The sequence below is a fragment of the Pyrgilauda ruficollis genome, unplaced genomic scaffold (genome assembly GCF_017590135.1).
Source record: "Pyrgilauda ruficollis isolate IOZ18807 unplaced genomic scaffold, ASM1759013v1 scaffold25, whole genome shotgun sequence".
NCBI lineage: Eukaryota > Metazoa > Chordata > Aves > Passeriformes > Passeridae > Pyrgilauda > Pyrgilauda ruficollis.
In genome coordinates, this window is record NW_024523822.1 from 16,331,920 (window position 1) to 16,345,049 (window position 13,130).

Sequence of the window (13,130 nt, forward strand, 5' to 3'; positions counted from 1 at the left end):
ACATGAAGGCTCTGCTGTCACTGCCTGGCTACTTAGATCTCCATGTCAGAATGCCCACAAGAATCACATTTTCATATATTTGAGAAGACTGACAGAGCTTTTTTTCTTCAGACACACCAAGTGCTTAGTCATGGTTTGCCTTTCCTCACAGCAGGAGATGCCAAGAGAAACCTCAGGGTCATTACAATGCAAGTCTGTAGGCTTTCCTTCCCACCTAACACTAAAAATAAAGGAAAGACATCTGGAAGCTAAGGAGACTGCTAGATGGTCGGCACCACACAGCAACATTCCCTGCAGGTCACTGAGCAGCAGGTGTACACAGTCCTCCTCTGGGTATACAAAGAGCTGGACATGCCATCAGCTAGAAATGCAGAGTCAGCTCGAGTCTCCCTTCTCCTGCTGAGTACAGTACTGCAAAGGCAACCAAACAATCCTATGTCCTCAACCTCACCCTGAACAGGAAAATTCTCCAAACCATTTGCCTGGTTGTTTGACTCCAAGTTCACCCCTGAGCATTGACCAACACAGGAGCATCCCTGCTGACTCTGTGACTCAGAACCACTCTTGTAATCTAGTTTCTTTGACACTTGTTCCTCCAGAAAACCTCCTGTTGCTACCAGCAGTAAATTATCTGTGTTGCTACACACCCTCCAGGAAACTATTCAGACCTGTGAATAAAGGGGTGGGACCACATTTCTTGTCATTGCTCCCCTTCTATGCTATGAGACTATTTGGGCAAACAAGTTCAATTTGCATGACGTAACTCAGCCTGAATTGTTCCCTCTCTGGGAATAGATATTCCTCAAAACTAGGCAGAATTACTCTTTTTAGGATCTATTGTAATAAACTCATTAAGCTAAACACTTTGATTTTAGAAGCATTAATGGGTAATGATAAATAATTAATTATTAATTCAAGAAAAAGCTTCTTGATGAAAAATGCCTTTTAGAAGTTCCAAGTCCAAGGCTGCTGGCCTCACTCACAGCAAGTCAGTTCCTACCAGTCATGCAGAAGTGGCATAGTAATATTCCTGGGGGTAGGCACAATCACTTCTCCACACTTCATCTTTACTTCTGACCCAAGAAGCCACCAAAACATGCTTACCAGACTGAAGGTCCATATTCTGAAACTTTCTGGCCATACTGAAACCACTGGCTGACAAAATTTAGAGGTGTCCTTAATGCTACATCCAATCACAGATAGACCATTTTCCTGTTCTTTAGAGAAAACTCAGAGTTGGGAAGAAGTGAAAGTGGAGCAATACTTTGCTGTAGGATCAAGCTCTGCCCCAGATTAGACCAGCTGCTCTCAAAGTCATTCAAAATCAGGAAATACATGTCTGTACTGAAACTTTAGGGTTTTTTTAGGTGACTATGAGTAAAGCTGGACCATGCTCCATGTACAGGAAGGAATGACTATCACAGCCTCTGACTCCATGGCTGAGTGATGAAGTGAGTGAAGAACCTGTGCTGGATTTCTACAATGGAAAGGTTGGGACTGCCCAGTTCTTCCATCCTCATCCTCTACTACCACACCAGCTTCGTTCTTTCTCAAATAGAAAAAAAATAAACAAAGGCAATCTTTTTACTCACTATGTATTATTGGGACACTGGGCAGAGCTATGCCTGCTGAAACAAGCAGACTTGGGATGGCAGTTCCTTTGCTAACTAGAGAAGAGGGACAGCAGAGGAGCACAGGAGATGTCCAATGATCCAACCAGCCAGGCATAAGTGTGAGCAGGTACTTGTGCAGCTCATTCGTGCAGCACTAGTCCCAGTTAATAAATTCTGCCAATAAGATGAACTCATAGGCCAGGCCAAATAAAAAAGCCTATACCACAGAGGAAACCTGGCAGGCAGGTGCCTGCCCCATGCCTTGTGGACACAGGCTGGAGCCTGAACTAACTGAAATATTATAGCCACATTTTGCAGAAAAAAATATGCTTGCTATAATTAAGAATTAGGACTACATCAAAGGTTTCCATTGCTAGCCAATGGAAATTCACTGTGGTGGGTAATGTATCTTTTATACATTAGGTGGATGGAGCCAGGAACATAGGAAATGGTGCCTGACTATTCATGATTTATGGTCTGTTAATGTGTGACACCTAAACCATTTTACCCAATCTCAGTATTACTTTTTCACATGTTTTTCTTTCCATTATTCCCAGGCCAAATGTTCTTGTTTCACTTTATGCTTGCTGTTTCTTGTCCTTCCACCACTTAACTTACCACTGAGAAGAGCCTGGCTTTGTCTTCTTGAAGACACCCTCACAGGTGCTGGCAGGCTGCTATCAGGTTCACCTGAAGCCACCTCTTCTCCAGGTTGCATAAATCCAGTTCCTTTATGTCCTCCTCACCTGGCTCTGACTCCAGCCATTCTGGGGTGTCTCAGCTAAACTTGGCTCCAATTTCTCACTGCTTTTCCTGGAGGGGCTCAAAAGGACACAGTGCCTAGATGTGGTCTGACAGGTACTGAGCACGAGCATAATGCCTTCCCACAAGCTCCTGGCTGTGCTCTCTCCAGCACAATCAGGATGCCATTACCTTCTTTGCTGCCAGGGCACACTCCTGATGCACAGGCTGTGTGCTGTCTGCCAGGACTCTCCAGAGCCCTTGCAGGAAAGCCAGTCACCCCCAGCATGTATTGGTGCAAGGGCTCAGCATTCCCAAGTGACAGGAACCTTGCATTTGTCCTTGCTGGATTTCATAAGATTCGTCTTGGCCCATTCCTCTAGCCTGCCTAGGTTCTTCTGTATGGTAGCACTGCCCACAGCATATTCACTGTTCCTTCCAATTTGGTATCATCTGCAAATCTGAGGAAAGTAGATTTTATGAACTCCTCGAAGCACCTGGTAAAGATATTAAACAGAACTGTTCCAGTCTCTAGATCCCTGTGGCACTCTACTAGGTAAACAGGGAAATGTTTTCCGGGTAGAGAGCAACTCATTTAACCATTCTCCTCTGGGCCAATTCAATGAATTTTTGGCCATACAGACCATAACATCCAACTGGGGTACAAGAATGTTGTTGGACACAATGTCAAAAGCCTTGCTAAATTTGAGGTAGATGATAGCCACTTCTCTCCCCTCATTCACAAATCCAGTCATAGAATCATAAATATAATCAGGCAGTCAGACATGACTTACACTTGGTAGATCCATGCTGATTGTTTTCGATCACTTTCTCCTTCATATGCCCAGACACGTGCTCCAAGAAGATCCAATCCTTTACGTTTCACAGAGACCAAAGCAATGCTGATCAGTTTATAGCTCCTCAGATTGTTTTTTGCCTTCCTGAAGAAATGGTGCAACATTTACCTATTACCAGTTATTAAGGAACCTTACATGATTTTCATAACCCTTCTCATGTGATAGAGTGGCCCTGCAGAGTCATCTAATCTTGGGTTTTTTGGCACCTTGGATGTGGTCTGTCTGCTCCCATGGTGTTTTCTTGTCAAACTGTCTCAAGTAACCCCCAGCTAAACACTCACCCACTGCTGGTGGTTCTCTTTGGACCCTTTCCCTAAGCACAGATGCATGGGATAGTTTGGTGATAGAGATAGCAAATAAACCTCAGAATGCCTCCAATTTATCAGTGTCTGCTGTCACTACATCATCTCCTCCATTCAGCAGTGGTTCCACATATTCCTTCCTCAGCCTTTTCATACTAACAAAGCATTGGAAGTTAGTATGAATTCTTGTTGTGCTTCCCATGTAAGTCTCAACTGCATTTAGGCTTTGTATCTCCCAAGGCTACTCCAACAAATTCAGGTAATATTTCTAAATTATTCCACTGTAGCCTGTCCCTGCTTCCATCTCCTCTATATCACCTTTCATATTGGAGCTCCACCAAGCTCCCTGTTCAGCCACACCAACCTCCTTGCAAAGCTAGTTGTAGATGCGCAGTGAAAACAAGAATGCTGCCTAAGATAGCAAGAATACTTCAGTACGCCTCTTGGACAACCTGGAATTTATCATCTTCTGTATTCTGAGAAATGCCACGCAGTACAAGCATTATCATCCTGTTCTCCAAAGGCTCATAACATAAATAAGGCACAGATATCTATGGTAAATATAATGTTTTAGAAACCAACTTGAATAAAAATGACCATAGAATCAATATACCCCATTAGAATACATTTTCCTCAAGCATTTCAAACAGTCTCACATGGGCATTCAGCTGATCCATTTCTTTCTTTCTACTTTTCACTGCTTTTAATAACTTCTAAAAAAAATAAAAAAAGCTCCTAGAGCAATAGATTGCCACATTCTTGACCACAGCCACAAGAATATATAGGCATCTCTATGTAGTTTTACATACAGTCTTAAAAAGTACCTTGCAATTGTAGTTCAGCTGGCTGAAATGGTTATTGAGATACAATTTGACAGCATGTGTGGTGATAAAAATAGTAAATGTGTCACAGAGAGAGGGATTAACATGGTTATTTGGAAAGCATTGCTCTAGACTGTCTTGATTTAATAGGTTTTCATGGGTACAGAAGCCATGAATTACTTTCTTTTTTATTCCCTCCTTCTTATTTGCTAAAGTCATACATAAACTCCTCAACATGGGGAAAAAATAATGAGCAAGATCAAAGTAGTAGCTTAATCTGTGTTTCTTTTATGCTTTTGTGGCAAGGGAGAACAGCAAATTGTAAAAGAATTTCTGCCTGCCTGCTGTGTGGAGTGCACCCAGCTAAAGCTCTGGGCCCCACCCACTCCTGGTCTGGAAAGGTTGCTCCATGCAGATCTTTCAACATAGGGAGGAAAAGTTTCAATTGATTTTGGGGTGGGTGGGACCAGGAAGTCACATCATCTGCATTCTGCAGACAGCAGCAGCAGCCTACTGAGGCACAGTGGCTGAGCACACAGAGCCGGGTGTGCTGGGCAGGGGGTGTGAACGTGTGCATTTTGAGTTCTGAGTGCCTAAAGCCCTTGTGAGTGCTGTACCTCAGCATCCTCAGTGCCATAGCTGTGCTTAAATCCCACCCAGGTCCTGTGCTTAGTCAAGGGCAGACCTGCAGATGCTGGGGGAGTCAAGGAACTGTAGCTTCTCATTGGTATGAGGCAGTACATCATGGATGTATCTGCAGAGCCACGACCTCAAATGATGCAATTTCATTACATGTCCTCTTTTTTGTCACATTTTTCTTTACTTATGTGTTTTGCAAAACAAACATAGCTTTTAAAGTAGCCAGATGTCTATCATTACTTTGGTTTTATTGATGTGGACATAGTTCAAAGCTAAAGAGTCCTAAAAAGTATAAGTAATATCTTTTTGAAAGCAGATTTCAGTGATGAATCCCCTGTTCATTTTTTTTCTCTTACTACATGCTGCAAGTTTTACTGTCTTCTTAACTTCTCAGCAGTAAATTTTCTAGTAAGAGATGCTAATTTTCCCAACTTCATACAATAGAAGTCTTTATATCAGTTTCCCACAACATTCACAGAGTGCAATGAACACTCTACTATGTGGAGGGTGGAAGGAGTCACAATGATGATCAGTCAGTCTGTAGCGTAGAAGGTAAAACTTTGTAGAAAAATGTAAATACAGAGTTGGCAAATGCTTACCATGTGAACTGATGGATTTATTTCCCACTGTGAGCTAATTTCTAGGTCTTGAAAAGACTTTAAAGTTTGTCAGAGAAAATCTAAAACAAGAAACTTCAATTCAATAGCTCAGGAACACCAGAGCTTTCTGCAAGTCCATGTTAGCAGGAGAGAGACAACTTTCTCAGGACCTGAAGAAGCAGAAATACATTTTCTGCAAAACCAAGGACAAAGCAGACACAAGTGATTCCTATGATCTATATCCAGATACCTACTAAAGCACAAAACAAATTGTTCATCAAATGATGTTATTGCTTTCCTGTTTGTAGTGGAGGGTCTAGCCAGGTAACTGGAGATACACACAGGCACTTGACCAGACGAATCCCGGCCTGGTTTCTTTCACTGTGCACCAGAAACCCCAAAGACTTCATGTGAGGTTAAGCATTTCTTTTTGAGTATAGCTAGATGTAGAGATGTATGAACACATTAGTCCTGTACAAAAAATTACATCTTCAAATACCCCCATAAACACTAACTACACAGCAATTATGTATCCTATTAGTAATGCACAGAATACTGACCTATTTATTCTTTTGCTATTATGTAAAAATAATGAGCTGCGTTTTTTGACCACTGATTTATCCTTCTTCCAAATACCTGTGGATTAAAATTTAAGCTACTTAAATAGCTCCACAAAACTCCTGGTAGGCAGCAAAAGGCAAGGCTATTCAAGTATTTGAAATGCACGGCTACAGACTGTAAACAGTCCGAAGGCTATGTGAATGTAAGGTCCCATTCCAAATCAAATTCCAGGGTAGAAAAATAATTTTGTTTAAAGGTGTAGGTAGTCTACTGTTTAAAGTTTGTTTGATTTTATTTTTTAATTACTGCCTTGTAAATAAATTTACAAAACTTACCTGGTAGCCAGTTCACCATCCCTTTCTCTCCCCTCATCCAGCACATCTGAGAACAGTGTGCAAGTCCACTATCAGGAGTTATTCACTGTAGTGGATGAAAACACTCTCTACATGTGCAGAAGCATGTCCATCCTGAAAGATGTCAGGAAGCAAAGCACAAAGCCAGACACTAATGAATACAAGAAATCATCAGCAACTGTGAATGAAATAAAATATTAACATGTGAATGAAATAAAATATTATTGTGGTTGTCATGCTAAAAATCGTGGAGGGAAAGTGAAATAGTTTTAACTTATTTTTTATAGTCTAAACCATATCTTAGCAGAGTTTGACTCAACATGAGGATAGTACAAACCACCTCATCTTCCTTGATGATGCGTAAGCTAAACCTGCCAGCAGAACCACAGATTGTTTTCTATGCATTCACACTGCATGTAACACTTATTTCTTCATGAAGGACGTCAGGCCAACAGGAATGCAGCTTAACTGGTTTAGGATTTATGAAAGAAAAGAAAAGAAAAAAAACCCTGCAAACCTGTTTGCTTTCCTGTGAATCAAAACCTACTTGATCAAATACTTATACTTACAAAAACATTGTGAAAGAATCTGAGGTGAGGTTCAATAGGAACTAAATAGCTGAGATAGGCCTGCAGAAATATATTCACAGTAATTCCCTGAAATATTGTTCTCATGTGTTATGTTAATTTCTGATGTAGCTTCAGGACTTGATAGCTCAGAAAGAGTTACTGTGTGGAACCTGCCATGATTATCAGGACTGGCTTTTGGAGGACGTGAGCACATAAGCAGGCAGCATTTCTCAATCTGACATAAGAAAATCAAGCATTGAAGGAAGGTTCATGTTCTTTAAGGGGCATCTAGCTCCTGAAAATACCTGACTGTCCCTTGAGAGTTTATCATTGCAGAGGACAGGCAAACTCAAAATCTAAAGTTCAGGGTCAGAGAGCATTTATTTCTGCTTACTCAAAGTTAAAACAAACAAACAAACAAACAAAAACAAACAACAAAAACAAGAGAGACCAATGCAGATATATCATGAATCATTCATGTCAATGAGACCCTTGGAGTCCTCCAGAATATAAAATGTGGTAAACTTCACTCAAGAAAATTACACTGGAGGTACCAATATCCCTAACATCACCTATACACAAGAACAATAAAACAACTCTTTATGAACAATTTCAATGTTATAATTAAATCAATATTCTTTCAGTACAAACAAATAACTGTGGTAATTTCATTTTTCCTTTTAATTAATATGGGAACAGCAACATCTTCAACATCTAAAGATGAAGAAGCATGGCTCAGACCACCTGAAGGTTTCTAAAAGCTCTATGAGCATTTGTTATCTAAAAGAAAAACCCCAATAATAGCTTTCCATTTATCATTTAAAAGAGTAAAAATGTCCACGTACTGTACATTCCATAAAGAAGCTAGAATGTGGCAGTGTATCTGACTCATAAGTCTTGTGTCGATTTTTAAAATGTTCTGTTAGTACTGAAATTAAATAATTTTGTGAACACCAGAGGCACTTGGATGCCTGGAGACAGTTTTGAAATGATGCATAGTCAGTAAAAGGATTACAGGTCTGCCAGTGATTTGTAGCTGAAGAGCTCCCTCTCAGCATTATAACTCCAGTAGTTACTGTAAGTAACAACAGATGTCATTAGAATAAGACCCTGCTGTTTTAAGCAAACTGAACTAACTAAAAATATAGAAGTTACTTATGATTCCCATAATCTTTTACATACAAAGAACTCTTCACCATCCTACTAACAGTCATTAGGTAAGTCGTAATTATGTGTATACATTGTAACACTGATAAAGCCTTTTTATTACAAATAAATAAACTCAACAGTGCTTTGAAATCTATAAACTCAATCCTTTTGCAGCAGCATTTTTATGCCATTTCAAACCACTACAGTGATTTTTTATACAATCATATTTTAATGTCTCCATGCTTCTCCTTCCTGAATTTAGTCATCACAAAATAAAGCCACCATTGTCTTTTGCCTAATTATCCTTTGCCTTCTATTGGATTTTTAGCCAGGATTTTGCTCAATAAAACAAACAGTTCCCAAAAGGCAAACAAACTGCAACTGAGGAAAAAAGTGACTTCCTGAAAGCACAGATAGTTCATGAAAACAATGGATACCCACTGCTGCCCCGTGAGAGATAAGATCAGAGGCCAACACGTTATGAGCAAAGGTTACTGCACCAAGTCTTGAGCGCTGACAGAGTGAGAAGAGGCCCATGATACCAGCTGTACCAATGGCACGGGTCTGTGCTGCACCCTGCAGTGGCAGCACTTGGCACATCCTCCTTCAGCCCTCTGAAATCAGCTGAGCTGGTCCTCTTCTATACCATGAAGCTGGAAGGGGACAGGAGAAAAAAAATATTGCTGCTGTGCAGTTTATTCACAGTTTTCCCTGGGCAATTCTGTCATAAACAACCAGTGCTATTTACTCAACCCTCATCTCCAACAATATCATGTTCCTAGTTTGTACCTCTGAGACTTTCACACTCTCTTCTGAGGACAATCCATGCAAACCATTTTTCCTGATGGTTCACCTATGCCAAGAGCAGAACACTGACTTCTGGAGACATTTTCCCATTAGGTAACCTGGCTTTGCTCTGCCATGTCCGTCTCTACCCACCTTGCCTCCTGCACCATCTCAGGTCAGGATCTTCCTCTATGCTATGATGAGATTCTGCATTTTTACCTTTGCTGCACCCTCACACATCTAAAAGGAATTTCTCAAAGTAAATAAAATGAAAATTGGCCCTTGGCACCTTATACTGTATTGCTAGAGAACAGCAGTGCCATCAAGTCAAAAATGAAGCGCTGGCGAGCTTAGGAACATGGAAACAATGTTAGGAGAACAGGTGAGGAACCTCAGCCTGACCTCCCTAACATCAGTTTACGCCAGGAGGGTCCCTGGCTCCACTCCAGCCTCCAGCTGTGTGGTGCCTGTGTGAAGGGACCCTCAAACACCCCTAAGCAGCCAGCAAAGGATTCCCTGCTTTAAAGGGTACCCTGAGAGCCAAAGCAGACAGGTCAATGCCTTTCATCCCACAGCTCTGGGCACAGAAGAAACTTCTGCAGGAAGAGGCCATGTCCAGAGTACCACCACAGCATTATGAGCCAGCCAGAAAACACTGCTGAGAGCAGCTCTGAGCTGCTCCAGGGACTGGTTTGGTAACCAGCCATCCCTAGCACTGGTGGACCAAACAGGTGGCACATTTATCTTCACTTCCTCTCCTCAGCACACATCCCAAGCTCAGTTTAACTGGATGAAGTGAGAAGATGAATTGAGAAATTTCAATTTGTTTTTCCCGTAGTGTAATGATGCAAGAAGGGGCAGCATGCATTCACAAGCCTGGCTCTGCTTGTTAAAAAGCTACAACTGTTGTACTGCCTCCCAAGAAACCTCAATAATGTGGTGGTATTTGCACACTGATTCATAATATGCATAGGTCCAACCATGACCCTGAAGTTCTGTTACCACTGAGTAAATACACTACACAAATGATGCTAAAGGCACTCCTTATCACTCATCTTATGCAAAGCAGTTTTATGCCCATTTAATTTCACTGGTTAAAGGGGAATGACTCCAGAGTTTGTACCACTATGAGATCAGAATCCTGCATGCAATTTCCAGGAGCATGTTAAATTATTTCATCCATAAACAAAATGCCTGTGTTGCATGATCAGCTCCAGGCTTTCTATTTTTGATATGTAACTAACTATAGGATTAGGAGAGTTGTATTCCATCTTAAGAAATAGCAGTTTTGCAAACCTAAAAGAAACACAGATGACTATTGGGGGAAACTTCATCCAGAACAAGAAAGTAACTGGAAGAAAGAAGCAGATCCTGTCTGAAAAACCTTGCTTAGCTCCACTCTGGGTTGGGAAAATCTGCTTGTGCATAAAGAGATCCACAGGAGAATAGGGCTATCATTTATTTGGTTTGTATTTTCCATCTCTTTGACCACTTTGGCAGACCACCCTTGTGCACACTGTAACACAGGACATGAGATTACATCTCTTCCTGAAGTGCTTCTGATAACATACTCAGATAAGGACCATGAATTCTGAAACTGACATTACTTTCACCGATTATTCTAGTATCCTTACTAATATTCAGCTCTTCCAGAAGTATCATGCCATGTCTCACAAAAGGTAGTCTGAACCTTGCTGCATAGAACCACTGTGTAAATTTCATATCCACTATGATGTATACATTTTCTCAAAATACTGATGTATCTTTTATTAGAGCTGACTGACAGATGAGTGACAGATTTTCATAACTTACTTCATTTTTCTAATGGTTGGTCACCTGGAGGAGAAGAATTACAGCATTCCAGAAAATATATTTTAATTTCTGTATATAATATGCAAATCACTATATGTGGAATTAAAACATTAATTATTTTTCATAATCAAAAATTGATAGCAACTGGTTTAGTAGTTCTGTGACAATGCCTCCTTTACATTAGACTGCCATAAGCATAAGAACATGAAGGGGAAAGAGCTTTTTGCAGCCATTTAAGAGCAGTTTTTAGTCCTTGTGGCTATATAGACAGACTTTCCTACACACAGTGAATCAATATACTTCTGTCTACTTGTGGACTTTGGTGGACTTTGGTGGACTGGAAGCTGCATCATTAGTTTACCTTGTAACGTGCCAAGATGCAATTAGTTACACAGAAATGCTATTAAAAAGCACTTCAATACAAACATACATTCCATGCTTTTGCGTGGAAACTTGAAAATGCAATCCTGACATTAATATCTTTAAAAATCCAGTTCTTTAAAGATTCAAACAGTACATGAATGAACAGTACAAAAGCAATTCCACATGGCACTGGAGCACATCTTGCCTGAACACAGCAAAAATAATTTAAACAGCCACTTTAATTTAAATGATAAGGATTTAGGAAAAGGCACACCAAAAAATCTACTCAGTGGATATATACCCAGGTGTGAAAGCTAAATTGGGACTTTTTTGTCAAAACCGACTAAATTTCAATAAAATAAGTGTTATAAGGAATGTGCAGGTGAAAAGAAATGGGATTTACAAGCAAGAAACAGTGACTGCACATGGTATGTAATCATTAGTAAAATCCAGTACTGCTGGAGTTCACACAGATTAACTATGCAGCTGGATAATAACTCTGGAAATGTTTATGACCGAGTATTATTTGTACTTCCTTTCTGTAAGATAAGGACAATCACATTTCTTGTTCTGAATCATAAACCAACCCTGTTTTCCACCCACTCAGATTTCTCCCTCTGCAGGACAGTCTTAACAGATTTAGGGCCAGACTGTGACATAAATTTGAAATATGGTCTCCAGAAGGCAACCGCAAGAAGAAAGCCTCTACACTTCGGCACAAGTATGAACCTCATTCCTTTCCAAAACACACCCAAACCAGGTCCTGTAGGCATGCACTTTCAGAGCCTTAAGTCTTTTCCTGAAGATAAAAGGGTGGGATACAAGGTTCACTTTTAAAATAAGTCCAGAGGAAACAATATATCATTGGATAAGTGATGGGGTAATGCACTCAGAAGAGAGGGGAGGCTGGGTTTAGTGCCTTCTTCAGTCTTATGGGGATTCAATCCCACATCTCCTACTTAAGGGTTCAAGATGCATCCAGCTACAAAAGGCATAGGGATGAAGACAGAGCACAAGAAAGAATACAAACTTTTGCTTCTTCTTCCTTTAGAAGCCACGACTTCAAAGCCAAGCAGCTATTAATGCATATTGAAAGCATCACAAACCTATTTATGTACAGAATGGTATGGCAGAAACACAGATGAGTCCTGTTTTATGGAGCCAACTGCTCTCCACCTAGGGCTTGGATTGGGGTGGGGAAGACTGGCGTCTCAGGATGTGGCATTTCTTTGTCATCACAAAAGCATATCCCAGAAACACCATGCATCCAAAAATAAAGGAATATAGTCTTCATGCCCCAGCTAGTTCAACTTCCAGAGCAGCTACACACACTTGCACGAAACCTTCTTAAAATGTAATCTCTAAAGTCACAGCTCTATGTGTGGAGGATAAACACTGCATGGGACAACCGGGGTGAAACTCAGTCATTCTGGAGGCAGGATATCTCAGCCTAAGTCCCGATGGGAGAAATAAGTGAAGTCCTGCCGGATGGATGGCATATCCTTCATCTGGAGAAGATGCTTATACAAAGAAACATAAGGAAAAAAAAACACAAAACAGATTATAGGTGGTCTGGTGAATGTGCACCTTTCTCTTCCCCGAAATTTTACAAACATTTTCTACTACCTTTAAGCAGCAGTGCACAGTTGAGCAAGACTGAACAAAAAGAAGATACAAATGAAATGTTTTCAATATTTTGAATGGCTAACCTAGTAGGCTCCTTTAAAAAACACAAAAAGTGCAACCACGCAATTTCCAAGCCCGAATATCCGTAACCAGAAGGTAAATAACAACCTTTTGCAAACCGGCATTAGGAAAGCACGCCCGAGTCCGGCTGGCCTGATTCAGGACTCGTGAATGCGGAGCGCCGCGCTGCTGGGGAAGCCGAGAGGCAGCGGCCGGGCCGGGCCCGGCTCCAGCGGCGCTGCCCGGCCCGGCGGGGCCGCGCCCAGCCCCGGGCGAGGC